The 26719-nt window shown below is 52.2% G+C and overlaps 1 protein-coding gene across 3 annotated transcripts in view; it reads left to right on the forward strand.

Moving 5' to 3' along the window:
* SPSB1 (splA/ryanodine receptor domain and SOCS box containing 1) overlaps positions 1 to 26719 on the forward strand; it is a 64968-nt gene that overhangs the window by 11446 nt on the left and 26803 nt on the right. The window contains exon 1 of one of the 3 annotated variants that reach the window (XM_053576143.1): positions 19193 to 20399. The exons of the other annotated variants lie outside the window; for them this stretch is intronic. The gene's annotated coding sequence lies outside the window, so the exon portion shown is untranslated. Of the gene's footprint in view, positions 1 to 19192; positions 20400 to 26719 lie in introns of those variants that run through there. 3 annotated transcript variants of the gene reach the window in all.

The following is a 26719-nucleotide window of genomic DNA, read 5'->3' on the forward strand; positions in this document are numbered from 1 at the left end:
AAAATAAGACACTATCTTATTTTCGGGGAAACGGGGTAGCTGTCTGATGTCAGTGGAGAGTGAGCAGAGTTGGCCCTGGGGGATCCCCGAACGCATGGATGTGCTCTGCCTGCACGTTAAGTATTTTTTTTTAATTGAGGTGAAAATCACATAATATGAAATGAGCCATTTAAAGTTGACAATTCAGTGGCATTTAGTACATTCGCAGTCCCTTCTATCTAGTTAAACATTTTCCTCACCCCAAAAGGAAACCCCGCAGCATCAGCCATCACTCCCGGCCCCTGGAAACCACCAATCTGCGTGCTGCCCGCACAGATTTGCTTATGAAAGTTTCATTTCATATAAGTGGAATCACACAATAGGTGGCCTCCTGGGCCTGGCTTCTGGCTAATTAAGTTTCATGTGGCGGTTTGAGCGTTTCCTAAGTGGAAGCTGGGTTTCCCTTCCTGGCTTAGTTATAGGCTGCTTGTAGGTGGGAAGAGTCAGATTCAAACAGCTTGTTTGAAAGTTTGGCCTCAATGGCAGACACCTGCCTCTTCACCATGTCCATTGCCTCAGAGACCCAGCCACCTCCCCTTGCAGCCAGTGATCTTTGTACTTACTTTTATTTTTTTCCATTGATCTTTTACAAATGAACTCCTGATGATGTCACCTCCCTACTGAAAGCCCTCCAACACTCAGGGTGAATTTCCAGACCTGCATTGTGGTTCGTGGGTCCACGCGACCTCATGCCAGGCCTATCTTGTGCCCGCCCAGCCCATCTCAAGCAGGGATGCAAGAAATGTCCCCAGGGGACCAGCTCTGAGGCAGGGGGTCCGTGACCCGAGCTTCTCCTTCTCTCCAGGGGCAGGAGCCATTTCCAGGCTTGGTTGCAGACAGAATTGCAATTTGCTGCTGCCTGCAAATCCTGCTGACCCATCTGGACCCAGAACTTCAGCTTTAGCAAAACCCTTTCTTTTCTCTTTTCCTTCTGGTATTTTCTAAGACCTGACTGTCAGGCCCTAAAGGGGGCAGACTGTCTCATTTGACCTGTGACTGAGAGCTTCCTGCTAAGGCTTTGGGGGCAGTGATGCAGTTGCCCTGACCCTTGTCAACTGGCAAATGTGCCACTTGCCCTACGCCTGGTCATGGGTACGCCAGCAGTGGGTCCTGCATGCTCAGAGTCCCTTGGAGCCATGGCGCCCTGACTGCGGCTGGTGGGGACAATTTGTAGAAAGGAGACTGGTGGGTTACTCCAGGCATGGTGGAAAAGCCAAGCTGTCTTCACCTGAGGGATCACAGGCCCCTTCATCGTTGGAATTCTGATGGATTCTGAATTCCTATCTTTTCCCTCCTGTGCCTGGGCCAGCATTTTGTTCTAGGCATCTCAAATCCCCTCTGCTCTGCTCTCAAAACAGTCTTAACCTTTATCCATAAAGTGCGTGCCACTTGCCCAGCATTTAGCCCTTTAAACGATCCTGCGATTTGGATCTCACCTCCTGGTTTACAGATGAGAAGAGGGAGCTTCAGAGAGGTTTTCTAAGTGGCAGGAGTTGGCCTGGTGGATGGTAGAAGGTGGCCCTGATTCCCCAACCTGTGTTCCTTTTCCGTGACTGTCCAGCACAGCCTGAGAGGTGTGCAGAGCAGCCCAGGGCCCCCGGAGGTCTGTGGCCCTGCAGGTGTGTGCTGGGAACATCAGCTGACTGCCAGGGGGCTGGGCTTGCTGTGTTGCCCAGGCTGGACTTGCCCAGATAAGAGAGGGCATGGACAGCCGTGTAGGACTGGTCAGGAGGGTTTGTCCCAGTCTCAGAGGTTCATGCTGGGGGTGCTAGGGAGGCCGCACAGCTGTAGAGCAGACAGGGTGTCAGATGCCAGTCCCCAGGTCATCAGTGGGTACAGGGAGTCCTCACGCCCTCTCCCACCCCATTCACCTCCAAAGTTGCTCCTGGAATGTGTGGCTAAGCTAGAATTGTTTTCTCTTGGTTCCCTGCTGCTCCATGCATTCAAATGTGGCAACTGAGCCCCAGCCAGTCTCCCCTAGGAGACCCGCGTTGACTCCCTGGTCCTTCTATCTGGGTGGCTGCCTTTGGGGTTCGCCCAGCCAGACCATCACCATCCTCTTCACGATTTGGCTGTGGGTCTGACTGAGGCACCAGGGGCTCTGGTGGAGGTTGGGGGGCTGCTGTGTTGCCCTGACTCTGTCCCCATGTGGGATCTGGTGAGGAGGCCCCTGTACCTGCTGGGGGAAGGCCACGGAGGACAGGGCCGGGCTGGGGTTGACCCCAGGAAACCGCCCTCAAATTGGAGATTAAGTAGGCGATTCAGAGAACAGCAGTTTTGGCGAAGGGCGAGACACCATGTCAAGGTCTTAAGGCGCCTGCCAGGATTTCTGGGGGATTTGGGAGTCAGAAGCTTATCCCGTAAATCCTCTGAAGATGGGTCCAGGAGGAGACCTACGAGCTTGTTTCCTTATCTGAGGGTCTTCTCTTCTCAGTTGGGAGGTTTTAAGAAAGCTCTAATGAGAAAAGTCGCCTTGCCTCTGTGAAGCTTAGAAGACTCATCCTAAGGGGACAATACCAGTATTCCATTTATTCTAATCCTCCATAAATTATATACATAAATAAATGTCAGGGCTCCTTTAAAAAGACTTCTTCGTCTTTGGAGAAAGACAATTTTTAAAAAGATAACCCCCCGCCACCCATCTTCGAGTGGCATCCTGTGAGCTGATTTTGAGCTGTTCTGCATGAACAGAGGCTTGTCTTCCCCCACCTCTTACCCTCCAGGCTCCCTGGGAGCCAAGCTTTCCTCACGCCCAGCCCGCGCTCGGGGTGTCTAGACAGCTCGGGATAAAGGTTTTTTTTTTTTCTTCTTTTTAAAAGAAATCTCTTCATCCTTGGGCCAGTAGTCCCTGAATGCCCGCTCTGTCCTGGCTGTCTCGGCCGAGTCCCGAACGATGACTGGGGTTTCTTTCTTCCTCCTAACGTGTCTCACTCGGCTGAGGCTTTGCTCTGCTGTCAGTGTTTATGTATATTTTTATAATGGAAAATTTCAAACACAGGCAAGAGCAGAGAGACTGATAACTTGAACCCCTCATCCCTGGCATCCACAATTATTTGCTCATCTCTCTAATGTGCATGGGACATCCTCTTTTCTGGAAAGATCAATCGGGATTACGGATAACTTTGGAGTCCTAGAAGGGGTCAAATGAGCTCTTGTGCTGTGGGTGGAAACTAACCCGGAATGCCTCATCCTCTGGACACTGCACTCCCTGGTCCCTCACTTCCTGCAGGGCCTCAGAAATGTGGAACACAGGCCATTTGGACCAGAGCAGTCCCACTCTTATCTGTTGGCTTTTTCCCCTCCAGAGACAGGGTCTTGCTGTGTTGCCCAGGCTGGACTTGAACTCCTGTTCTCAAGTGATCCTCCCGTCTCAGCCTCCTGAGTTGCTAGGACTACAGACTTAAACCACCATGCCCTGCTTTTTGGCTTTTTTTTTTTTTTTTTAAGTGAGTATGGGTTCCGTACAAGATTTAACTTTGCAGGGAAATGATATGAACTGTTGGGAATAAGTTTGGAGACCCCTCCCCTAGAGGCTGACTGTGAGAGGTTGTCTCCTACCCTTCCCTGCCTCTGCCGTCTCCCCACAATGCTTCTGGGACATGGGCAGGGATAGAGAAGGGTTACACCCAGGGCCTAGCAGGAAGCACCTGAGTGTTAGGCAGGAAGTGCCACGTTTTAGGTATTTAGGATGGGACCTCTATTTTCTTCTGGGAAGGTGGGTTTGGAGTGTCCTTGGAGAATAAGGTTTTTCTCTGTGCTCCTGAGCCATGCTTCAGTCCTCAACAGGTGGCAGAGCCTTGCTTAGACAAAGTAGAGAGATGGCTGGCTTTCTCCTCTTAAGCTGTGACTACGTGTTGAGATATGGGAGCACTCAGAGGCCGAGGTTTTCATCTTGGTGTAACTGTTTCCCCTGCCTCTTTCTCACTCTTTTTAAAATTAAGATAAAGCAGGTAGAACCCTACCTTTCTGAATGTTGCAGGCAGGGGGGTACCGTGACTTCTGGGCTCAGGGTGTACACAGGGGGAGCTAAGGCAGGATTCACATCCTTACTGAGGTATAACTTCACAGCTGCACAGTTCACCAGTTACAGACATGCACGGAGCTGATATTTAGTGTGCGGTGCAGTCAGCAGCCCTCAACCCCCTCCTGGAACTCCTTCCTTCCTGCCGTTTCCCACATGGGTGGCAGCTGTGAGGAGGGTGTGGTTGTCCTGAGTTCTGATAACGGCGCAGACAGGTGCTACCACGGAGGTTTCTTGGACAGCAGCTGATGAGCTGAATTTTGTGGCAATGTTATGTTGACTTATCTCATTAAAGTGGCACATTTTTGGAGAGCACCAGGGAGGCTGTCCAGGTAGGGTTTGGGACTGTGTGGGGATCTATGCATGTGTACCACCTCAACCCCATGTCCCCCCATTGGCTTTAGAAATGAGAGCAGTTGGCTCGGTGCCTGTAGCTCAGCGGCTAGGGTGCCAGCCACTTACACCAGAGCTGGCAGGTTCGAATCCAGCCTGGGGCTGCCAAACAGCAATAATAACTACAACCAAAAAATAGCCGGGCGTTGTGGCGGGCGCCTGTAATCTCAGCTACTTGGGAGGCTGAGGCAAGAAAATCGCTTAAGCCCAGGAGTTGGAGGTTGCTGTGAGCTGTGACACCACGGCACTCTACTGAGGGTGACATAGTGAGACTCTGTCTCAAAAAACAAAACAAAAACAAAAACAAAAAAGAAATGAGAGCAGTTCGCTTCGTGTTTACTGAGTGCTTGCTCAGAGCCCATTCACTCTAGGCGCTGTCCGTGCCTTATCTTGTTTACTGTGGCCCAGAGCCCCGTCGACTGGATGATTGTGCCCATTTTACAGATAGGAAAACCAAAGTTTAAAAAAAGGTCAAATAACTTGTCGAGGGTCACATAGCCAACAAGTGAAGCTGGACACAGTCGCAATCAATCTGCAGTCTGCACCACTGCCTGCATGGCCTCTGATGGGACAGGCTCCTGATCTGTGACGTGGGCACAGAGTGGCAGGCAGCAGGCCCCACAATGCCACATGGTGCGAATTCTGGGATGGGGTGAGCCTGGGCTGCTGTGGGGGGTAGGGCAGCTTTCTGATGGAGGGAAGCCTCAGTGTGGCAGAGGAGAGGGCCCGGGAGGGTCCCCAGGGAGGAGCATGTCCGGGCTGCCCACTGTTGTTTTGGTGGCCAGCCCTTAGCAGGTGCTTGGTGAAGGCTGAAGATATCACTAGAAAGGCAAGAAGGCAGCAGATCCTGAACCCTGTGCTTCCGTCAGGGGCACCAATTGGTTCTGGGCTTTGTGGCTAAGATCAACTACCGGAGTGATCAAGATGACTGGAAAGGGATCCAAATGGTCTAGTAAATTACATAAAGAATTTCAGAAAATGACAGCCTCGTTCCTGGGTGTCTCTTGGCCAAACTCAGACCTAAGTCTTTTTACATCATCTTATTTCTCTGAGAAAAATCAGCCTTAAACATTAGACTTTAATTGCCTTCCCAAGGGACATTTCCTGTGGATATTTCTAATGGCAAGTGGCCAAGGTCACTAAATAAAATTATGGTTTTGCTCCTACATAAAATTAGGGTTTTGAACTGGGTCACAAACTCAGATACCCCGAGAGGCTAGGAAGGGGCCAGAAATGAGGGCCACAGTCAGAGGAAGTCTATTGGGCAGGGGGAGGAGTATGGCCAAGCAGGACAGACGTGTCCTGTGTAAAGGAGTTGGCCTCTCTGGGCTGGAGGAGAGAGCCCATCAGCAGTATAATGTCCATTCCCCCTCCTCAAAAGAAGCCAAGAATTCAGACTTTTTAAATAGTTGTCAGATAATTCAAAAATAAGGCACTACTGGTTTAAAATAAAGTGTGAGGTGGAACTGCCCTCCCTGTAGAGATGAGGAGGTGAGAGGCCCCAGCCGCAGAGCCTAGGCCCCAGGGGCCTGGCTTGGACCTGGTACCTGGCCCACCACCCACCTCACTGTGGGTGAAAGAACAGGGCCGGAAACCATCTCAACAGATGCCACTGCTGCAAGAGACCCGGTGCTGGCTCTGAGAGACGGAGCCCTACGGCAGTCCCTCTGCCCACCTGGGCTGTCCAACAGCACACTGGCCATCGTCAAGAGTTGGCCTTGGGTGCCAGGCACAAAGGTCTTAGGTAGATGGTCTCTTGTGATCCTAACAACACAACACATGTTTCTGGCGGATTATCCCCATTTTACAGCTGAGGAAACAGCTGGAGAGGCTCAAGCGACATGGCAGGGTGGGACTCAATCAGAGTCTGATTCCTGAACCTGCTCCCACCCATTGAACAATTTGCACTCTGAGGCTCGCATCACCACCCTAACCCAGTGCCGGCCCACTTGCCCTTGGTGTGTGGCTGCTTTCTCATTTTGACCCACTCCGGGGCATCGCCTGCAACCCAAGGACAGCTGCGCGGAGAGCGATGGGGGCTGCGGGCGTACAGGCAGCCCCACCTACGGAGGGACTGCGCTGCTCACAAGGTTGCTGACTAATTCTCTTTGCAAACGGTTCAGTTTCACATGCTTGAGTTTCCAGTAACTATGTGGGTGGATTTGTTTCATTTAAGGGGAAAACAAAACAAAACAAAACATGGAGGGGGTTTTCTTTCCCAAGAAGAGGGCTCGCCAATTATGGGTTTAGCGTGTGCGGCTCCGGGCAGCCTGGTGCAGCTCTGCAGCCAGCGGGCTCTTGGCAGACGGGCTCCGAGGTAGAAATAGCTTAGTCATCTGCAAGCTGGGACCAGGTGCCGGAGATCAGGGAGGTGGAGGGACCGTGAAGGCACAGGGGCCACCAGGTCCTGCTGAGGGAACCACAGTTGCCCTGTGCTCTTTCTGGCTCAGCCTTGTCACAGACTATGCAGGGGGAGGGGAGCTGGGTGACAAGGAAGGTGCCAGGTGAGGCAACTGGCCTCACCCACTGTATGGTTCACAGGCACCCCCAGGCGACCTGGCCTGGCGAAGAGACACTTCCTGCTGGCTGAGCCACCTACTGCGGGCTGAGTCGAGGACAAGGTATGCTGAGACATGCTAGACTCTGCTGGGGAAGGGGTAGCAGACAGCTGCTGGGGGATGGGACCAGGGTGTGCATGTCATCCCACAGGCTCACCCAGTGACATTAGCACACTGGTTTGGTTCAAATCCAGACAAATAGGGCAGATGGGTGCTGGCGTAGGGCACGGTCCTGGAGGCTCTGAAGTGTCAGGCAGAGCCCCTCAGTGTGCTGGATGGTGAGGAGCTTGGGGAAGAGGCTGATCGATAGGGGACAAGGAGGGGACTCAGGATGTTACTTGTTAGCAGCAGGGATGGGAGTATTTCTATATCTTGGAGTCCGTCAGTTCCTCTGCCCAATGTGCAGACGCAGGTGGTCCATCTGCAATGTCTCTGGAGTGTCTACGTGGAGTGGCATGGTTCTTCAGGACAGCAGGTCCTGCTCTAGACAAAGCTGCCTGGGAAGCATTTGGTCTGGGTGGTGGGGGCTCCCAGCCTGGCTTGGGAGTCCAGGTGGCTGGAGTCCAGCTCTAGTATTTCCTGCCTCTGTGTAACCTCCTTCAGCCTCAGTTTTCCATCTGTGAAATGGGGGTATAACAGCACCCCGTGGGGCTGGGTGCAGTGCCTCACGCCTATAATCCCAACACTATGGGAGTCTGTGCTAGGAGGATTGCTGGAGGCCAAAAGTTCTTGACCAGCCTGGGCAACATAGCAAGACCCCAGCTCTACAAAAAAATGAAGAAATCAGCCAGGTGTTGTGGCAGGTGCCTGTAGTCCCAACTACTTGGAAGCTGAGGAAGGAGTGCTTGAGCTCAGGAATTGGTGGTTGCAGTGAGCTATGATGACATCACTGCACTTCAGCCTGGGTGACAGCATGAGACCCTGTCTTGATTTAAAAAAAAAAAAAAAAGAGTACCCTAACAATGGAATGAGGTGATACAGGCAGGCTGCTGTGCCCTCCTGATCACTGGGCCCCCAGGCCTGAGGCAGTGCATCACCCATGTACCTTCCTGCTCCAACATGGAAGCATTCCGTGGAATTTGCAATCTTGAATTCTGGCCATTGAGGGTATGTTTCACAAGCTATCTGGAAGGGAAGAGATAACTCACAAATAATATATTAGGCAGAGGTGATTAGATCCCAGAGGATTTTGATGGGGATCAGAGTTGACTCTCAGCAGGTGAATCTGAGAAGGCTTCATGGAAGAGGTGACCCTGAAGCTGGGCCTTAGGCTGGGTAAGAACTGGAGAGGGAGGAGGGAAGGGGAGGCAAGGAAGTCAGTGCAGGAAGGTGGTGTGCGCATTCAAGACCACCAGGAGCTTGGATGGTACCCGGCATATAGTAAGTGCTTAATAAGTGTCATCACCCAAATCAATGTGACTCCAGGATTTTCAGTTTGGGTATCTGGGAGAAGCGGGTGTATAGGCTTGGCAGAGATTTCTAGATAAGAAAAGACAGCACCAAAGCCATATGCAGGTGGTTTCCTGTGGCCAGGAGTTTATTAGTTTTATTTATTTATTTTTTTGAGCCTCTGCAGACCAATGGGTAGCTTAGGTGGGAGCTTTTTATTCTCCTTTGTCCAATTGGCTTTCATTCATTCCATGTTTGCTAAGGGCCCTGCGTGCCAGGCTCTGCCTGAGAGTTCCCCTCAGCCAGAGGAAGCTGAGTGGACAGCTACGGGCTTGGTGACAAACCTGGTGGGAACAGGAAGCAGCTGCCCTCACTCCCCTTCCTGGACAGGTTGGGGAAACACAGCAGCTGTTCTGGGAAGCTGCGATATGGGAAGAGATAACATTTCCCGTGGCCCAGGAGGGCGGGGTTGTGGGGTCCTGGCACAGGGTGAAGATGGGCTTGCACCTGGACACCTGGGGACAGAGTAGTGATAGGTCTTCCCCCAACTTGGGTCTCTGCCTGTCAGGGCATCCCTGGCTGTTCCTTCTCTCTGGCCTCTGCCTCCTTGCCCCTTCTCCCCAGCAGTGTGGACCTTGCCTAAGCCACAGCGTGCTGCCTTGGGAATGGGGACAGTGTCCTGTCCTACGGCCCACAAAGCACTCCTGCCATGTGCTTCTGTCCCCAAAGCCACCCTCCTGCCTCCACCCCAGGTGGCCAGTATCCAGGGAAGACCATGAGTTTTGGTGCTGCCTTCTGACCTGGATCCTGGACAAATTGCTCAGCCTCTTTGAGCCTCGGTTTGCATGTCTATGACAAAGGGTGTGTGGCTCATTGTGCGAATCTCACAAGTCTACCCGAAGGCAGGCAGTGTGGCCCCATGGGCAGTTGTTTGCATCATTCAGATGTGTGTTATTCCCACTCGACGATTTGGGCATCTCACACAGATCAAGGCCTCTGCCAGGCTCTGGACAATCTGCAGGATAAGTCAGGGTCCCTGTCTCCAAGGACTCACTACCCATGGCAGGTGACAGTCACTTCAGCTGCTGATCATAACATGGCCTGGCAAAGGAGAGTCCCTGCCCAGGAGCCCAGCCTACAGGGGTGTCCTGCAGTAAGTCCTAAGGAGGTGTAGAGCCTGGGAACCCGAAGGGCAACTTCTCAGGAGCTGCAGGCCAGTCAGTGTGTGGACATGTAAGCCACCTCAGCCACAGCCTGTCATTCACTGTGGCCATGGACCACACCCTGTCATTCACTGTGGCCATGGACCACACCAAGCCCCAGGGTTCTTCCTCCATCTTGGACTAGATGGCCCCACCGCTCACACCCCTCCTCAGGGCTTCTGGCCGGCTGCTGTTCCCCTCTGAAGCTATGGAGGAGGCAGGGTACCTGCTCAGGTCAGGCACTTGGTAAAGTCTCGCTGCCTGTGCCTGCATCTCACTGTGGCTGGGTTGAGTTATGGATGACACCAAGGATGCCACAGAAGGTCAAGCCAGCCTGCCGTAGCCCCAGTGAGGGCGGGGAACTGCAGGGCTGGCTGGGAAGGGGTTTGGGAGGCTGACTGAAGTGGCAGGGGGGCCTGGTCCTAGGAGCCTTCCAGGGAGCCCCCACATCTACATTTCTGTGGTTGCTGAGCTTCTTGACCTGCCACCCCCACTCCACGGCTGGCTTGAGGTGGGGAGCTGCCTCACTATCTTTCTTGTCCCCAAGCATCCAGGCCAGACCTCCTAGGAGGACCTTGGCTGGGCTTTGGTCCTGAGCTGGCCACCTGCCTACCTTATCTCTAGGGCCCTGGGATCAGAGGCAGGACCTCTCCTTCTCAAGGGGGTGAAGGGGAGCCCACACTTTCGAGTCCACTGAGTCAGGCGACCTCTGCTGTGCAGCTAGACTCGCCTGCTGCGGACAGGATCCAAGCCCCCGCTCCAGGGACTCCAGATATCTAGGTGTCTGTTCCTCACTGTCTCTAAACACCCTCCCCCCACTGTTTCTCTCTGCCTCCCTCCTAAATTTGCATGTAGACATATCCTTCTACAAATGTTTGCAGAGCACCCACTGTGTGCCAGGCATTGCTCTAGGCAGGGGGGAGCAGCTGGAGCAGGACAGACCACAGTGGGGTAACCAGCCATCACATCTCTTGGGCCTGGGTTGCCCCGGCCAGATGTCTTTAACTTCCAAGGGACTTCACTGTGCTCACCTTTTCTCCCTGTGCCCTACCCCAGGTAGGTGCAGATGCGGAGACCCCTGGAGGGCCAGGAGAACCCCTCTGGTCTTGGGGCTCCTCAGCATGCTGTTGTTGGGTGTGAATTGCTCATAGCATCTGACTTCTTGAAATGTGGAGAAATTTTGCAGGTCTGTCAGGCAAAGCAGCAGGCCCAGGTCACTGAGGAAGCTGGTGACACAGAGCCGGGCCTGCCCTGGGGGCATGTTAGAAGTCCCCACAGCACTGTGGGACTCCAGGTGCCAGCCTAGCACAGTGGGTCCTCAGGAGGAGTCTGGGAGGATGGGCGGGTGGATGAACAAGGGAGCTAGCCTCTTCCTGCATCTGTGACCCAATCAGCTCCTATTCCAGGGTGTCCAATGACTGTGTCTTTCTCTCCTTGAGGGCAAGGGCTCTGTCCACCTGGTCCTGCAGCCCCTGTGCCTAAGATAGAGTCTGGGATACAGTGTACAGGTTGGGTCTGTTGACATAAAACAAAGGACCAAATTAGCTGATCATCTTCTAGCTGTGCTAGATCATCTTCTATGGCCCACGATGGGGTCCTGAGTGCACCCCCAGCTTGCCACTCCCTGCTCAGGTCAACCACCACCTTCCTTTTGAAGGTGCTCTGGAGTGTGAGCTTTGTGTGTCTCGTGCCCTCATGGGGGACTTTTCATTTATGTCAATTGTGGTTTTGAGGCCACTAGCTGGGTTTGGTGGGATGGAGTTACAGTAAGGTGTGGTCACAGAAGGTTAGTGTGATGGGGAAGGGCCAATCCCCAGGCTCCAGTGGAAGATTCCCCCCATTCTTTTTTAAAATAAGCATCTACCTTCTTCTCTGCTCCCCCACATCACTGAACTCCTGAGTCTCTGACTCCCACTCCCCGGGCCCCGGCAGTGGCGGTGACCTTGCTGAGGATTCTGGCTGAAAAAGGCAGCCGTGTAATTACAGGTACTGGAAATAGTCCCATTTCCCTTTTAACCTTCTCCTTCTATTCCCGTAGAAAACGAAAACAACAACAAAAATCCCAAAAAAACATTCAGCTGAAAAAAAAGCTCTTAAACCATCTTAGTTTAGTCTGCAGAGGCGTCTGGGCGGTGGGCCGTATGCATTTGCATTCCTTTGGAGTGTCGGGTTTCTGGGTTAGTGGTACATGGAGGGGGAAGAAAGACCTCTGCACAAAGCCATGTGTGTGCACAGTGGAATTCCAAATATCTCGGATGGCACGGGGTGGGTGCCCGGCACCGGGGCCCATTCCTAGGAGACAGCAGATCTTGTGTGATTTGAGCTAAATTTGCCCTGACTTGCTAATTGTCACCGTGGCATCCGACAGGAGAGTTTCAGCAGCCAATAAATACTTCAGACCTTTAGTGAACACTTACTATGTGCTGAGGATTCGGCCAAAATTAGGTAAGAAGGAGTTTGAGAAACTCACGAGTAGGTAAGGGAGGTGGACACTGGGCAGCTCATTAATGCGGTATTTCATCACATCTGAGACCGCTGAAAATAAGGTTCGCCGTTTTTATATGGGCTGGTGATTGTCTCTGTCATGTGTTGGTGATTCTAGGATTCCAGCCCAATGGCAGAGAGGTTAAGATGCGAATTACGTGACCCTGAGTCAGTGAGAGACAGAGGATGGTGGACTGGTGGGAGTACCGCTGTGGTCACGGGGGAGGTCGTCCAGTGGCAGAGGGTATCTGAGTGGTGTTTTATGGGCAGAGTGGGGTTGGGGGGAAACCGCAGCAGCAATGTTAATACCAGTAAGTGCTGCTGACATGTGGCCCCTGTGGGCTTTCAATGCACCTCTAACCCTATGGGGGACAGCTGTGATGTTTTGTTTTATACATGGGCCAAGGCCGACCCAAGTGATGCATACCTGGGAATTGCACTGGGCAGGTGATTTAAATGCTTGTTCTCTCTGTGCTCCCATCCTGGAAGGGGCTTGGTTGGCTCTTTATTGACACCCCATATCCGTGGGACTGAGTCCCTTGAGACTCAGGCTTGCTCCTTCTGTGTCTTGGACCCATCTCTGTAGCTTCTCATTAGCCAGTGCTTAGTATATACCAGGCATCCTCAAATCATCCCAATGAGATGAGGTTATTATCCTCAGTTTTCAGACAGGAAAACTGAGCGTCATAGCCAGCAAAGGATCAGAGTTGGGATCGGAACCCAGAGTTGCCATCTCCAAGGCCCTGTGCCTGTCTCTCAGGTTTGCAAGAGTTTTGCGGAATCTCATTTGTCATTCCTGTCTGGAAAACTACCTGCTCACCTCCGATCTGTGTCACCTACTGAGCTCTTGGCAAGAGGGATTTAAAAGTCCTAATCTGATGGTGGTGAGATGTTTATTTATGAAGAGGGTCCAGGGCTCACAGCCCGTGAGTTTTCTTTAAACCTATGAGAAACAGAGTCATGGCCAGGCAGAAGGTGGAGGTGGACTGGGGAGAGTCTGCCTAAAGGGGACCATGGTTCATTCTGGGGAGGCCAAAACCACCTGCTGATTCTACCGTGGCTGAAAATTGGCAGACTATTCCAGAGGGTCCTGGGTCCCTGCCCACAGGTGGCAGGTGGCAGAGAAGGATGGTGGCCTGTGGGTTGGGCCTTGCTGTAACCACTCTGACAGTCAACGGGAGGGAGGCGCCCGTCATGGAGGGAAGCACCATATCAGGCCACCAGACACCTCCAGCCCCTCGCCTGCCCCACCCTTCCTGATGTGCTTCTCAGCCCCCTCCTTTTGTTGTCTGGCTGCGTCAGACGTCTGGGTTTGCAGGGAGGTTCCTGAATGGGCCTTAGAAATAGCTCACTCCCTTCCCGTGCCGCCAGCACTGACCCAGATGTGACCTTCCCCGTGGTGACAGTGTCTGGCTGTCACTCTTTGATGCTGGCACTGGACGGGCTGGGCGGCCAACTCTCCAGCTCTGGCCTTCGAGGACTTTGCTGCTTCAGCAGTCGCCTGCTGGACTCCCCTTCCCTCTGCCATGTTGGAAAGGGGAAACGCATTCAGCCTTCCCCACTCCCAGGAAGTGCCCCGGCTGAGCTGGCAGCTCTGAGTGTGGGGATGGAGCAGGCCAGTTCCTGCTGGGCCAAAGCCGGGTGGGGTGGGGGGTAGATCCATTGGTCTCTGTCTGCCCCTCTCGGCCCCCAGTCACTTCCCAGGGTGCTCAGCCTCCATACAATCCTGAGAATCACTGGGGATTTTCCACTCCTACCCTGGCCTGCATACAGAGCCGCCCCCCCAGGGCCTGTTGGCAGAGATCTCAGTGGGTCTCAGAAGATGCTCTGTGGAGCCCAGGCACCAAGGCTGACCCAAAGGCCAGAGGTCAGTGGTGGACCGTGTGTCTGCAAAGGGTAGCTTAATTGCACATAAGTAATTCAGATGTGAACAAAGTAGAAAACGACAAACACCAGACTGGGCACAGAGGCTCACACCTGTAATCCCTGCACTCTGAAAGGCTGAGACAGTTTATTGACCCGGCGGCTCACGCCTGTAATCTCAGCACTCTGGGAGACCAAGGTGGGTGGATTGATTGAGCTCAGGAGTTCTAAGCCAGCCTGAGCCTCAAGGAACAAAAAGACTGAGTCCCTGTATCTACTAAAAATAGAAAAATTAGCCAGATGTTGTGTTGGGCACCTGTAGTCCCAGCTACACAGAAGGCTGAGGCAAGAGAATTGCTTGAGCTCAAGAGTTTTAGGTTGCTGTGAGCTATGACACCACAGCACTCTATCCGGGGCATCAGAGTGAGACTCTATCTCATTAAAAATAAATAAAAGACAAAACAGCAGACCCATCTCCCTCCAAAGAGATGGTCTCTCCCACACACGGCTGCCCTTGTGTCTCTGGGCACTGAGAGCCATGTTGGGCAGGTTCTGGGGAGATGGCCTTTGCTGGTCCTCCAGGGGACGGGTCTCTGAGGCCTCAGTGAGGCAATGCCACATGCACACCATTGAAAATTGCTGCTAAATTTCTACTGTCACTGTCCATGATGGCAGGGCTATGCCACATGGGGGCCCGGAACCAGGGCTTTTCTCCTCCCTCCTTCCTCTCAGATCCTTTCTGTCCTGCAGGAAAGAGAAGCAGGGTACAGACCCCAAGGAGAGGGGTCACTTGCCATGATGCACACATGCCCTTGGCCACCCAAAATCCAGTTGCAGAATCCCTCCTCAGGGCATCTGGGTTGCTCAATCGTGATCACAATTCCCGGGTGTTTTAGACGGTGCCAGAGTTGGGAAGCTAATTGCTGGCAGATGATGCAGCTGGAATGGGCTCCAGGTGGGCAGGACTCTGTCCTTATCACCCTGGGGACCCACCGCAGTATAGACCTGGCATGTAGGAAGACTCACAACCACTGTGTCATCGATAAATTGCACCTCAGTTAGCTGCTGGGGTCATCCCATCCGTGGAATGGGAACAGCTCTGAGCCGTTCCACAGAGCTCCTGGTGCTCAATGCATGGAGGTCCTAAGTGAGGCTTTGATGAGGGTGTGGAGGTGCCTAGTGCTGGGGTGCACATCCTTTGCCATTCTACGTGGTGTCTCTCTGTGCCCAGCTTCGGTAGAGTCAGCTTGGAGGACTGTAGGTCCTGGACTCGGTGTACCCGACGAGGAGGCCGGCTCGGGCAGGGATGGGCCAGAGGCAAGACAAAAGCCTGGTTGTGCCCTCGGAGAAAACCCAAACCTGGGTTTCCCTGAGGCTGAAACTGCCAGTGCCCAGCCTGTCTTGTTCCCATAAAGGGGACTTTGTGTGTGGCTCCTGGTGGAGGAGGCGGCCAGCCAGCATCTCCTGGCGCCCAGACTCTCTGGGAATGGGCGTGACTGCCTCAGAGCCGCAACTCCCTGCGACGGTAACTCTCATGACCCCTGACTTCTGAGAGCCGACGCCAGGCCAGACGGTCGTGCTTAGGACAAGTCTGTTCTCCATGCCACGGGGTGGCGTGGTCTTATTGGATCCAGACCAGACACATTCTTTCTTGGAAGAGCGAGTGGGGTGGGAGAGCGAGATGCCTGGGCAGGCTGGCGGACGGGAGGTGCCTGGTGAGGGGTCTGTGCTGGGAAGCTCAGCCATCCTGCTGGCTGCGCCCCCTGAATGGATGGCCTGTGTGTGTGGACACGGCGTGGCAGCCCAGGATTCCCAGGGCTCGGCACAGAGGCGCTGATGGAGCCTCCTCTGCTCTCGTGCACCCTTGAGTTTCTCCCTGCGGGGGACACTGGGCTTCCAGGGGGAATCTGTGCTCTGTCACCCAGCTTGAGCTAATGGCCCTGCTTTGACCAGGGGCCAATGCTGCTCCCTGCTTTCCAGGTGCCAGCTGGCCCTGAGCATTTGGGATTGTTGGGCTGTGTAGTTCAGCTCTGGCCACACTGGGGACTAGTTCTCAAGGACTGAGAGGCGTGGAGGCCAGGCGTGTGGCAAGGGAGCTTTGGATCCAGCAGGGGAGCTTCTGCCGCAGGTCAGGGACAGACAAATGGATGGCTGACTGCCCCTCCAGGAAGGAGGCATGGTTGGAGAGCCCTAGGCCCTGCTTCCATGGGAAGGGTGTTTCTGTGGAGCATGGTGGCGTGGGCAGGTAGCATCATGGAGCAGAAAGAGTTGCTCATTGATTCAACAAGTGTTTATTGAGCACTTACTATGTGCCAGGTACTGTGCCACGCTCTGTCTAAGTCACAGGGTGAGCAAGACTAAGCCCCTGCCCCCATGGAGCAGGTATTCTTACAGGACGACGAGTCTTAAGCAGACAACCAATTGAACATCATTGCAAAGTGCCAAGGAAATGTGCAGAGCAGAGCACAAGGGCAGGAGAGCTGGGCGCAGGGACATTTGCTATCTTAAGTAGGATGGCTGGGAAAGGCCATAATGGTGTAGTGACCTCTGCACAGAGCCCTGAGGAAAGTGGGAGAAAAGCCTCCTGGGCACTCAGGCCCAGTGTACCCAGAGCCAGGCAGAGGCCTTGGGAAATGCAAAGCCCCTGGGGCAGGAGCTGAGCATGTACCAGGGACAGCCAGAGGCTGCAAGGAAGGAGAAAGGGCAGTGGAGGGGAGAGGAGGTGACAGCGGCAGGTCTGGGGGTCACCGTAACTACTGGCTCTTCCTCAAGTGGGGCCCCAGGGAAGGCTGGGCAGAGGAGGGATGAGAGTCCACTGGGGATTGAGACTGGGCAGGAAGGACGCCGCTGCGGTCACAAGGTGCCAGGGGCTGGTGCCGGACCCCGGGGAAGAAGCAGTGAGGTGATGAGGGCGGCCCGATCCTGGATAGATTAAAGGCAGGCCTGACCAGGTGCGCTCCTGGATAGGCTTGGGTTTCTGCCCCATAACTTGCACCTTGAAGGAGGGGGCTTCCCTCTGGGCATTTATCTGGCATCTACCATGTGCCAGGCTCTTGGCCTCCTTCCAGCAGGAAGACAGGTACGAAAATCAATGGTCATAACGTATCTCCTGCTGGGCCAAGCCCACTCGGGGACGGGGACTCTGGGGCTCAGCACACATTTGAGGGCGACTAATGGAAAGAATGCACAGGCACAGAGCAGCTTATCTGAATGAGGCTGAGCAGAGGTCAGAAGACTTTCCAGAGGGAACCAGAGCCCTGTTTCAAAGGCTCCGTGGGACACATCTTGATAAGGGAGCAAGGACATTCCAGGGAAGAAGCTGAACAAAGAAGCGGTGTCTTTAGAAAGCTTGACTTGCTGCTGGTTTAGGACTCTTCCAGTTGCAAGGGCCAAAAAATCTAGTCCAAACATGCTTAAACAAAAAAGAGCCTGGTTTGCTGAACTGTAAATAGCTGAAAAGTCAAGGGGTTTCAGGCATAGCTGAATCCAGGGGCTCAAACCCTGGCATCAGCAATCATGCGTCTTTCTCTGTTTAAGCTTGTGGGGGGTTTTTGTTTTGATTTTTTTTCTTCTTGGCCCCTTTCTCAGGATGTCATTTAAGTGAAAGTCCCAGGATTTGGCTGTTATTGGTCCTATCTCCTCACCGTCTGGGGGGGGGGGTATGTGACATTCCAACTGAGGTCATGCCTTCCCCCTGGAGAAGAGGGTTATCCTCAAAATCAGAATTGAGGTGCATCACCAGAAGGAGACCAACCAGGTTTGGGGGCAAAGGAGCCCTGAGATTCGTGAAGGGACACTGTATTTTCATAGGGTGGTTGTGTGTCTTGTTGGGGGAGGGCAATAGCAGGGATGGGGTGGGGAATGAGGCTGGAAAGGCAGAGCCAGGTCATAAAACGCCTTTATGTGCAAGAGTCCAAGGTTGTTCTGCAGGTGGCCAGTGCTAGTGGTAGGTAAGCAGGGTGTATTTCTAGAAGCAGTCAGTTGCCCAGTAAGGCCGCCTTTCCCTTGGGTGGCCCTGCCTCCTGAGCTGGCACTAAGTTCCCTGCGGTTGAATTTTTTTCTCCATAAAAACTCGAGGGGAAGCTGCAGCCAGGTCCCAATATCTGCCCGGAGTCTTCCTCAGGAGCAGAGAAGAAGCTGGTTCCTGCACCCCCAGGTTCTGTCAGGATCAAATGTCATCATGGTGAGGAGGGGTGGTCAGCCCAATAGTGTCCTGGGGCCTAAGTCCAGGACAGAATGTCCTGGGTCCTGGCCAGAAAGACTATGGGGTCCATGAGGTCAGAGTGACCTGGCGCCCTCCACCTCCTTTACGCTGACTGTCCCTAGAAGCGTGGCTGATAGAACGTTCTCAGTGGGGCTGAGTTTACCCTTCTCTGCCTTTGGTTGATTGGGCCTTTGGTGCTCCTCAGAACACTTCTTGAGTAAAAGAGTCACCCTGTGGGACGTTTGGAAAAATCTGAGTTTATTCTCAACATCACCCCAGGGCTGGACATGTCACTTTTCCTAGCCCCAGGCCCTCTGTGGGGTGGACACTTTTGTGGGTCACTGACCCTGTGGAAGTACTTGGAGCCACCTGGAGTGACCACAGAAAAGTCGGTGGGTGGTATCCAAGCAGTTGTTCCAAACTGCCCCTGGCACAATGGCCAAAGCCATGACCAGAAGGGATATGGTGGTGGAGGGTGGACCTTGCTATCCCCCAGTTTGCTGTCTGCATGAGGCTGAATGTTCTCCCTGATGGGTGGGCTGGCCCAGGAGGCTGGTAGCCCAGAGCTGGGAGCTGGGTCCATGAACCTGAGAAGCTGGGACTCCCACAGGCCCTGTGGCAGCTGCCAGGCCCAGCTTCCCGAGGGAGCCGCTGGGGCAGAGTCCTCCTTGCTCAGCTGCCTCTGGAGCTAAATAAACCCCAGCCCTATCCCCAGCCGGACAGACGTGGTAAGCCCGACTGTTTCCAAGGGGCTTTCCTTGTTCCCGTAGTTTAGTCTACACTGGTTTAGTTTGAGAGACTTATTGCCTCTGAGTCAAAACACAAAAATCCCCCTGGATGCACCATGGTGTTTGCTGCCAGAGGAGCATCTGGTGCCTTCTCTGGGGTGGCGGGGGGGGGGGTGTCCCTAATCCTTCCTTTCCTGGGTGCAGCCCTCATCCAGTCCTCCAGGTCAGGGAGGCACCCAAGACCCCCAGTCGCCCCCACCTCAGGACCTTTGCTTTGTGGCGGGTGCTCTGCCAGGGTCTCTCGGGGATGAGATGAACACCCCGCCATGCCTGAGTGCAGTGCAGTTGAGCCTCCCAGGGTGATCCTTTAAGCCAACAGCCTCCAGAGTAGCCACTTGTGGGACGGCCCACTGGGGTGTCGGGAGAAATCACTAGTTTTATTTTTCTCTCATCTGATTTCATTTCTATTTGTTCACCTTCTGTTGATTTGGATGCGTATCATATGCACATCTTTCACAGGATCTTTGCCTCCAAGGTGATTGCCAGGCAGGTGGATAACCAGGAAGGGATGGCAACTGCTAGAAGTGAGGTTTGTAAAGGGAGGGGGTGCCTCAGGGGGTCCAGGGAAGGCTGAGTGGGGGAGTGCGGGGCTTGGGGCAGGCAGGCAGACAGCAGGTGTCAGCGCTGGTCTGTGCTCTGGGCACAACTTATCTTCCCACAGTGCACGGAGGCGGCGGAGCCTGCTGGACTGGACTCTTGGCAGAGTTTGGGAGAGAGGTTTGGCCCCTGTTTCTCCAGTGATAGACACCATTTCTTAAGGTCTCAACCAAGGGTCAGCCAACTTTAGGGGCCAGATTGTAAATATTTAGGCTTTGTGGACCATACAGTGTCTGCTGTAGCTACTCTGCTCTGCCCTTGTGGCATGAAAGCAGCCACACACAATTTGTAAGCAATGAGCCTGGCTGTGTGCCAATAAAACTTTATTTACAACAATAAGAGGCTTCGTTTGGCCCATAGGCCATAATTTACCTAACCCTGGTCTAGATTTGGATGGGCCCCGATGGCATTCAGAACCAGTTTCCCACCAAAGTGTAAGCCCCCGATCTTGGATTCATGAATGGGGTGCTCTAGTCAGACTATACCATGGGAGACTTGAGGGGCAGAGTGTGGACCCCACAGAGGATTTGTATAGCTGGAGCAGGTAGGCAAACAGCCCCTTACGCCAGATGGGGAAACATCTCAGCTCTCCAGCACTCTGTACACCCCCCTACCTTTAGTGCCATATAAACACGGCCGTGGGGGAGGATTCTGTACTGGAGCCAAGGGAGGAGGCAGGCCCAGCTTGTCACAGCAGCTGAGCCAAAAGAGATTCAGAGGCCCTCCAAACTGGTGTCCCTCAGCACATTGTGAAAAGATAAGCTTCGGGAAGAATGTCCCCTTCTCTTCAAGTTTGGGAACTGCTAAAATTAAACAGAACCCACAAGCTTCTGTCCTGCAGGACTTCTCAGAGCCTTTAAGGTAGGCTTCGTGACTCTCTAGGAGGGGATATAATATTTCCTTAAACTGAGAAATAATTTTCAGGTGCTTAAGAATCTGTTGCACTCACTTTGGGGGAGAACGGATCTCCACTGCCTCCTCTTGTGGCTGAGGGGTTCATGGTAGGTGGGGGGGGATGAAGCTGGAGAAGGAGGCACAGGTGATATCCTGAGTGGGTGGACAGTGCGATCAGTCACTCATCTCTGGAAGGCAGTGATGGAGAGCTCAGGGGAGGTGATGCAGGGCGGCAGGTAGGAGGACCTGAGGAAGGCAGGGCGGGGAAGGGCGTTTCGGGAGAAGGCTCTGACCCTAGGCAGAAGTTAGTGCTGGAGTCCAGGATCTTGGCCTTGGATGAACAACAGGTGGGACCACCGTCAGGCTGGGCGGATGGTAGGCTCTGCTCTGGTGTGGACGTGTTAGGGGCAGCTGGAGAGAATATTCCGTGGGTAGCGTAACTCTATAACATTTTATTTCCCAAACTTTGATGCTATGAAACTCTTGGAATCTTTTCGGGGACTGAGTCCTGGAGTCCAGGGAGGGAAATTGCCATGGATGGTGGGACAGTTAGTTCAGAGTGGCCCAGGAGGGGTGGCCACATGTTTTGCACAGAGGAAAAGGGAAACCTGACCCTCTGAGTGGGTCTCATAATGCAATTCCGGGAACACAAGGAGTCTCTTCTCATAGACGTTTGTTGCACATTAGCAGCTTAAATAATTGCTAGGTGCGTGATCATGGTGAGGAATCGGAATGATGCACAGTGTGTAAACACCAGGAGTACAAACTGCCTGGCTCCCGCCACCCAGGGAGACACACTAACATTCTGACAGCCAACCTCGTCCTGGGGGCACACATGCAGGTTCCGAAGTTTACACAGACACATTTTGTCTGCCACCTCCCTTCTCCCTCCCGCTCCATCCCAAACCCGTGCTAACCTGGAGTGTGTTCTTCTGAACTTGTTTTAAAAATTGTGGTGAAATCCACATACATATAAAATTCACCATTGACTGTTACTATATAGGTCATAGTGTTAGGTACATTGCTGGATCATATGATAATTGTATTTTGGATGGTTTTAGGAGCCACCATACTGTTTTCCATAGTGACTATACCATTTTGCATTCCTACCAACAGTGCACAAGGGTTCCAATTTCTCCACATCCTTGCCAACACTTGTAATTTTCTTTCTTTTTATTTCAGACTTTTGTAAAAAACATAAACCTTTTATTGAAGGACATTACTCCCAGAATAGTTCCACACCTCCCTACCAGCCCTGGCATATATGTACGTATCTGTGAGGATGCCATTATTTTATTATTATTATTCTACCCTGCTCTGTTCCCTAAATTCCCTGGAAGTGTCTCCAGGCTCACTGATATGGTTCTTTTAATTTCTGGCTAATGGTACAGACATAACAGAGCCATCCACCTGCGTGACCTTCCACCGATGACAATACACTTCATTTGGAGTTGCAGAAAACGGCCACTTCTCTGTGATAAACATCCTTTTATGGACATCCTTCTGTGACCTGGTGCTTAGTCTTAGGGGCTCAAGTACCCAGGAGTGGAATTGCTGGGTCAGTTGCCTGATTTTTTTCCCCCCAGAGATATGTGATTCAGAGTCTCCCAGCCACTCGGGCCCTCATTCCTCCCCTATCCCCATCAGGAGACGTCATCTCTATTATCAACCCACCAGCAGAAATCTGGGAGGGTGCAAAATAATGTGTGATTATGTCCCTCTGTCTACTTGGGAGGTTGAGCATCTTTGCATATGTGCTTATTTGCTGTTTGCATTTACTATTTGACTATCATGCAATAAAAGGATCCAAAACCTATGCGACAGACTGTTCACAGTTGTTCATTTTGAGTGTTGAAAATATGTGACTCTTTTGTACATGTTTGAACTACAAATTTTCAAGATTAAAAAAATATATATCTCAATGAAAGTGTTTTAGGAAGATTAGTTTGAGTGGGCTGGGGTCACAGAGGGAGACCAGTTTGGAGATTCTCACAGCAGCCTTGCAAGTGATAATGACTTGAGCAGGAAGAGTGAAGGCGGCTTTGAGCGATGATGGGGGCAGGGTGGGAATTTACAACATTCTGCACTGAGGTTTGAATCTGGAACGCTGGGAGGGAACTTTTGAGTCTCTGCGGGGTGGGGGGTGAGTGGTGGACAGGTCAAGTTCAAGAGAAGACACTTTCTGCCACAGCACAGGAGCCAAGGAGGGGGCATGTGGAGGAAGGGACCCTGGAGAATAGGTGTGAAGGGCAGGAAGAAGAATGGGCAGAGGAGGTGGGAGGTGCCTCGTAGTACACCGTCACCAAGACTACGGAGCCTTCCAAGTCAAGGACATGGTTGGTTATTTTCAGACATGGCTGAGAGGTAAAGAGGATGCTTTTTTTAGGCCTGTTCAATGTATCGATTAGAAGGCCATGACTTTGGAAGAGCAGTTTCCCTACAGGGGCTGTTTCTGCAGCCTGAGTGCGTGGAGGGTGACAGGGGCCACAGGAAGTGTGTTAGTGGCAGCAGGAGAGGACATTGGCCATGTGCGATATTGGTACCCCAGGCTCTGTCTCGGGCTCTGGGACGCATTCTTGGGTTCAACACTCTTCACCAGCAAGTGTGGGCTGTGCCAGGCGCCACCAATCCCCAGGTGTCTGAGAATCGGCCTCCCAGATTCACGGTCCATGGGGGAAATGGCCACAAACTCGGAAAGCACCTTCCTCCGAGAACCTCTGTCTACCCAGTTCAGCGTCTGCTCCTAGAGCAGACCCCAGGGAGCGGCAGACACATGAGTCATTTCCTGGACAGCAACCTGTCCCCGCGTCTTAGCCGTTTTAGGTTGGTCTTTTCTACATTTATCTTCTTTTTCAAGTCCACTTCTATTTCCTGCCAGTCTGTCTCTGTGTCAGCTCTGTGAAGCACCCGCTGGGAGCGGTAGCTTGTGAGTGCACCACACCACGTCGCCGGCCCTGGGAAGAGGGCGGCCTCGTTTCTATTCTAACTGAAAAGAAAGGAGGTTGGCAAAGAGGCCCAAGGAGCCCAGTAGCCAGACCAACGGTGACATTCTCCTCTGCTGGGCAGTCCTTCCCTTCAGCTGGGCTCCTGGGGAGAGAGCTCGGTCAAGGGATAGACAGCTTCGGAGGTGGCTTAAAGAGGCAGACAGGGCAAGGCCAGGTGGAGCAGCTGCCGCTCTTAGCTTTTTTTTAGCATTTGTTCCCCTTACCATCAGGTTAGAAAGACTCAACTCCTCTTTCATCACTTAATTTCTCTATGCCTCAGGTTTTTCTTCCTTTAATTTCATATAAAACAAAGCATTTTTTTTTATCGTGGCAAGTAAACATAGCACACAGTTTACCATCTTCGAACCATTTTTTTTAGCGACAGAGTCTCACTTTATCATCCTCAGTAGAGTGCCGTGACGTCATAGCTCACAACCACCTCCAACTCCTGGGCATAGGCGATTCTCTTGCCTCCACCTCCCGAGTAGCTGGGATCATAGGTGCCCGCCTCAATGCCCGGCTATTTTTTGTTGCAGTTTGGCTGGGGCCGGGTTTGAACCCACCACCCTCGGTATATGAGGCCGACGCCTTACCCACTGAGCCACAGGCGCCGCCCTTAGAACCATTTTTAAGAGTTCAGTTGACTCGCAGTAAGTACACTGATAATGTTGCACAGCCATCACTGTTATCCATCTCCAGAGATTTTTTATCTTCCCCAACAGAAACTATCCCTGTTAACCACTAACTCCCTGTTCTAACTTGCCCCAGGCCCTGGCAACCACCATTCTACTTCCTGTCTCTGAATCCGATTCCTCCGGGAACCTCACATGAATGGAATCGTACACTATTTATCTTGTGATTGGCTTATTGCATTTTGCATAATGTCCTCAGGGTTTGTCTGTGTTGTGGCAAGTGTCAGAATCCCTTCCTTTTTAAGGCTGAGTAATATTCCAATGCACGCACAGACCACATGCTGTTTATCCATTCTTCTGTCAATGGACATCGGGTTGGCCATTGTGAATAGTGCTGCTGTGAATGTGGCTGTACCAATATCCGTTCAAGACCCTGCTTTCCCCACATGCAGATGGTGGCCTGGGTGCAGAGAGAAGGGAACACTTTTGTACTCTTGCTGGGATTGCAAACTAATATAACCTTTCTGGAAAGAAGTATGGAGAATCCTCAAAGAGCTAAAAGTAGACCTTCCATTTGATCCAGCAATCTTGCTGCCAGGTATCTACCCCCAAGAAAAAAAATCATTTATCTTAAGGACATTTGCACTTGAATGTTTACAGCAGCTCAATTCACAATTGGAAAGATCTGAAAACAACCCAAGTGCCCGTCAACCCATGAATGGATTAATAAACTGTGGTATATGTATACCATGAAATGCTATTCAGACATTAAAAAGATGGAGTCTCGGCCTGGCACCTGTAGCTTAGCAGCTAGGGCACCGGCCGCATACACTGGGGCTGGTGGGTTCCAACCTGGTCAGGGTCTGCCCAACAACAATGACAACTACAACAAGAAAATAGCCAGGCATTGTGGTGGGCGCCTATAGTCCCAGCTACTTGGGAGGCTGAGGCAAGAGAATCACTTGAGTCTAAGAGTTTGAGGTTGCTGTGAGCTGTGATGCTACGGCACTCTACTGAGGGTGACATAGTGAGACTCTGTCTCCAAAAAAAAATTAATAATAATAAATGGAGTCATTTACCTGGATGGAGTTGGAGAGCTCCTCCTAAGTATCTCAAGGATGGAAAAACAAGCACCCCAGGTACTCAGTACTTATGTGAAACCAGTAGACAAACAACTACACACCCACACAAGAGGAAAAACACAATTAAATTCAAGAAGAGCGGAAGGAGCTCAGTAAGCCCCACCTAACGAGTACATGACACACCTTCTGGCTGAAGGACCCAACTACAACTCAGAACTTTTCCTAACAAACCGCAAACAATGTAACCTAATCTTACGTACCCTTAAATTACTCCGAAATAAAAAAATAAAGACCCTGCTTTCAATTCATTTGGGGGTGTACCCCAGAAATAGAATTGCTGGATCATATAGTAATTCTGGCTTGACTTATTTGAGGAACCATAATACCGTTATCTACAGGAGCTATACCATTTTACAGAATGAAGCATTTTGATTGGGTGATCTTTTTTTTTAAACTGTTTATTTTTTATTTTTTTTATTTTTTTGAGACAGAGCCTCAAGCTGACGCCCTGGGTAGAGTGCTGTGGTATCACAACTCACAGCAACCTTCATCTTCTCGGCTTAAGTGATTCTCTTGCCTCAGCTTCCCAAGTAGCTGGGACTAGAGGCGCCCGCCACAATGCCCAGCTATTTTTGGTTGTAGCTGTCATTGTTGTTTGGCAGGCCTAGGCTGGATTCGAACCCACCAGCTCTGGTGTATGTGGCTGGCGTATCTTTCTGCCTTAAAAGAATGTTGTGGTTCTGGCTCCGTGCCCATAGCTCAGTGGTTAGGACGCTGGCCACATATACCAAGGCAGGTGGGTATGAACCCGGCCCAGACCTGCTAAACAACAATGACAACTACAATAAAAAAATAGCCAGGCATTATGGCAGCCTCCCAGCTTCTTGGGAGGCTGAGGTAAGAGAATTGCTTAAGCCCGAGAGTTTGAGGTTACTGTGAGTTGTGATGCCCTGGCACTCTACTGAGGGCAACATAGTGAGACTCTGTCACAAAAAAAAAATGTTGTGGTTCTTTGGTCAGTGGCTGGAAGATGATGTTTGAAGTTAAGATTTGAACATTTGATGTCCTGTGAATAGCCATCACCTAACCCATTAACGTATGCCAAATAGAATGTGTTTGGCCGTGCCACACACACAGTAGGAGCCCTGCGAGCATCATTTGAGGACCTATCATGTGCAGAGAGCTGTTAGAATCTTCATGAGCATTCATAACCTCTTTGATTCCCTCTGCATTCTTCCAGAACAAGCATTTTTTGCTCTTCTCTTTCTGCAGATGAGAAATGAACAATGCTTTTTGGTGCGGTTAGTTCCGAGTGTTATTTCTTGGGCTGTTAGCTCCCTTCACATTTTCTGTACACCTAAAAAACCATTTCTAATTCTCCTTTCCTAGCCCTTTCCCCAACTCCCCAAAGCGAAAGAAAGAAGGAAAGAGAGAGGAGTGGAGGATTATCAGCCCCAGGACTCAAAGACGTGTCCAGGAGCAGGAGGCCCCCAGCTCTGTGTGCTGGTTAGTGAGGACGGGACTCGAGGCTGACTCCAGCAGACCCCTCACTTTGGGGCAATGAAAAGGCATCGGTTGCTGTGTTTGTG

This window comes from Nycticebus coucang, chromosome 22, assembly GCF_027406575.1.
Source record: "Nycticebus coucang isolate mNycCou1 chromosome 22, mNycCou1.pri, whole genome shotgun sequence".
NCBI lineage: Eukaryota > Metazoa > Chordata > Mammalia > Primates > Lorisidae > Nycticebus > Nycticebus coucang.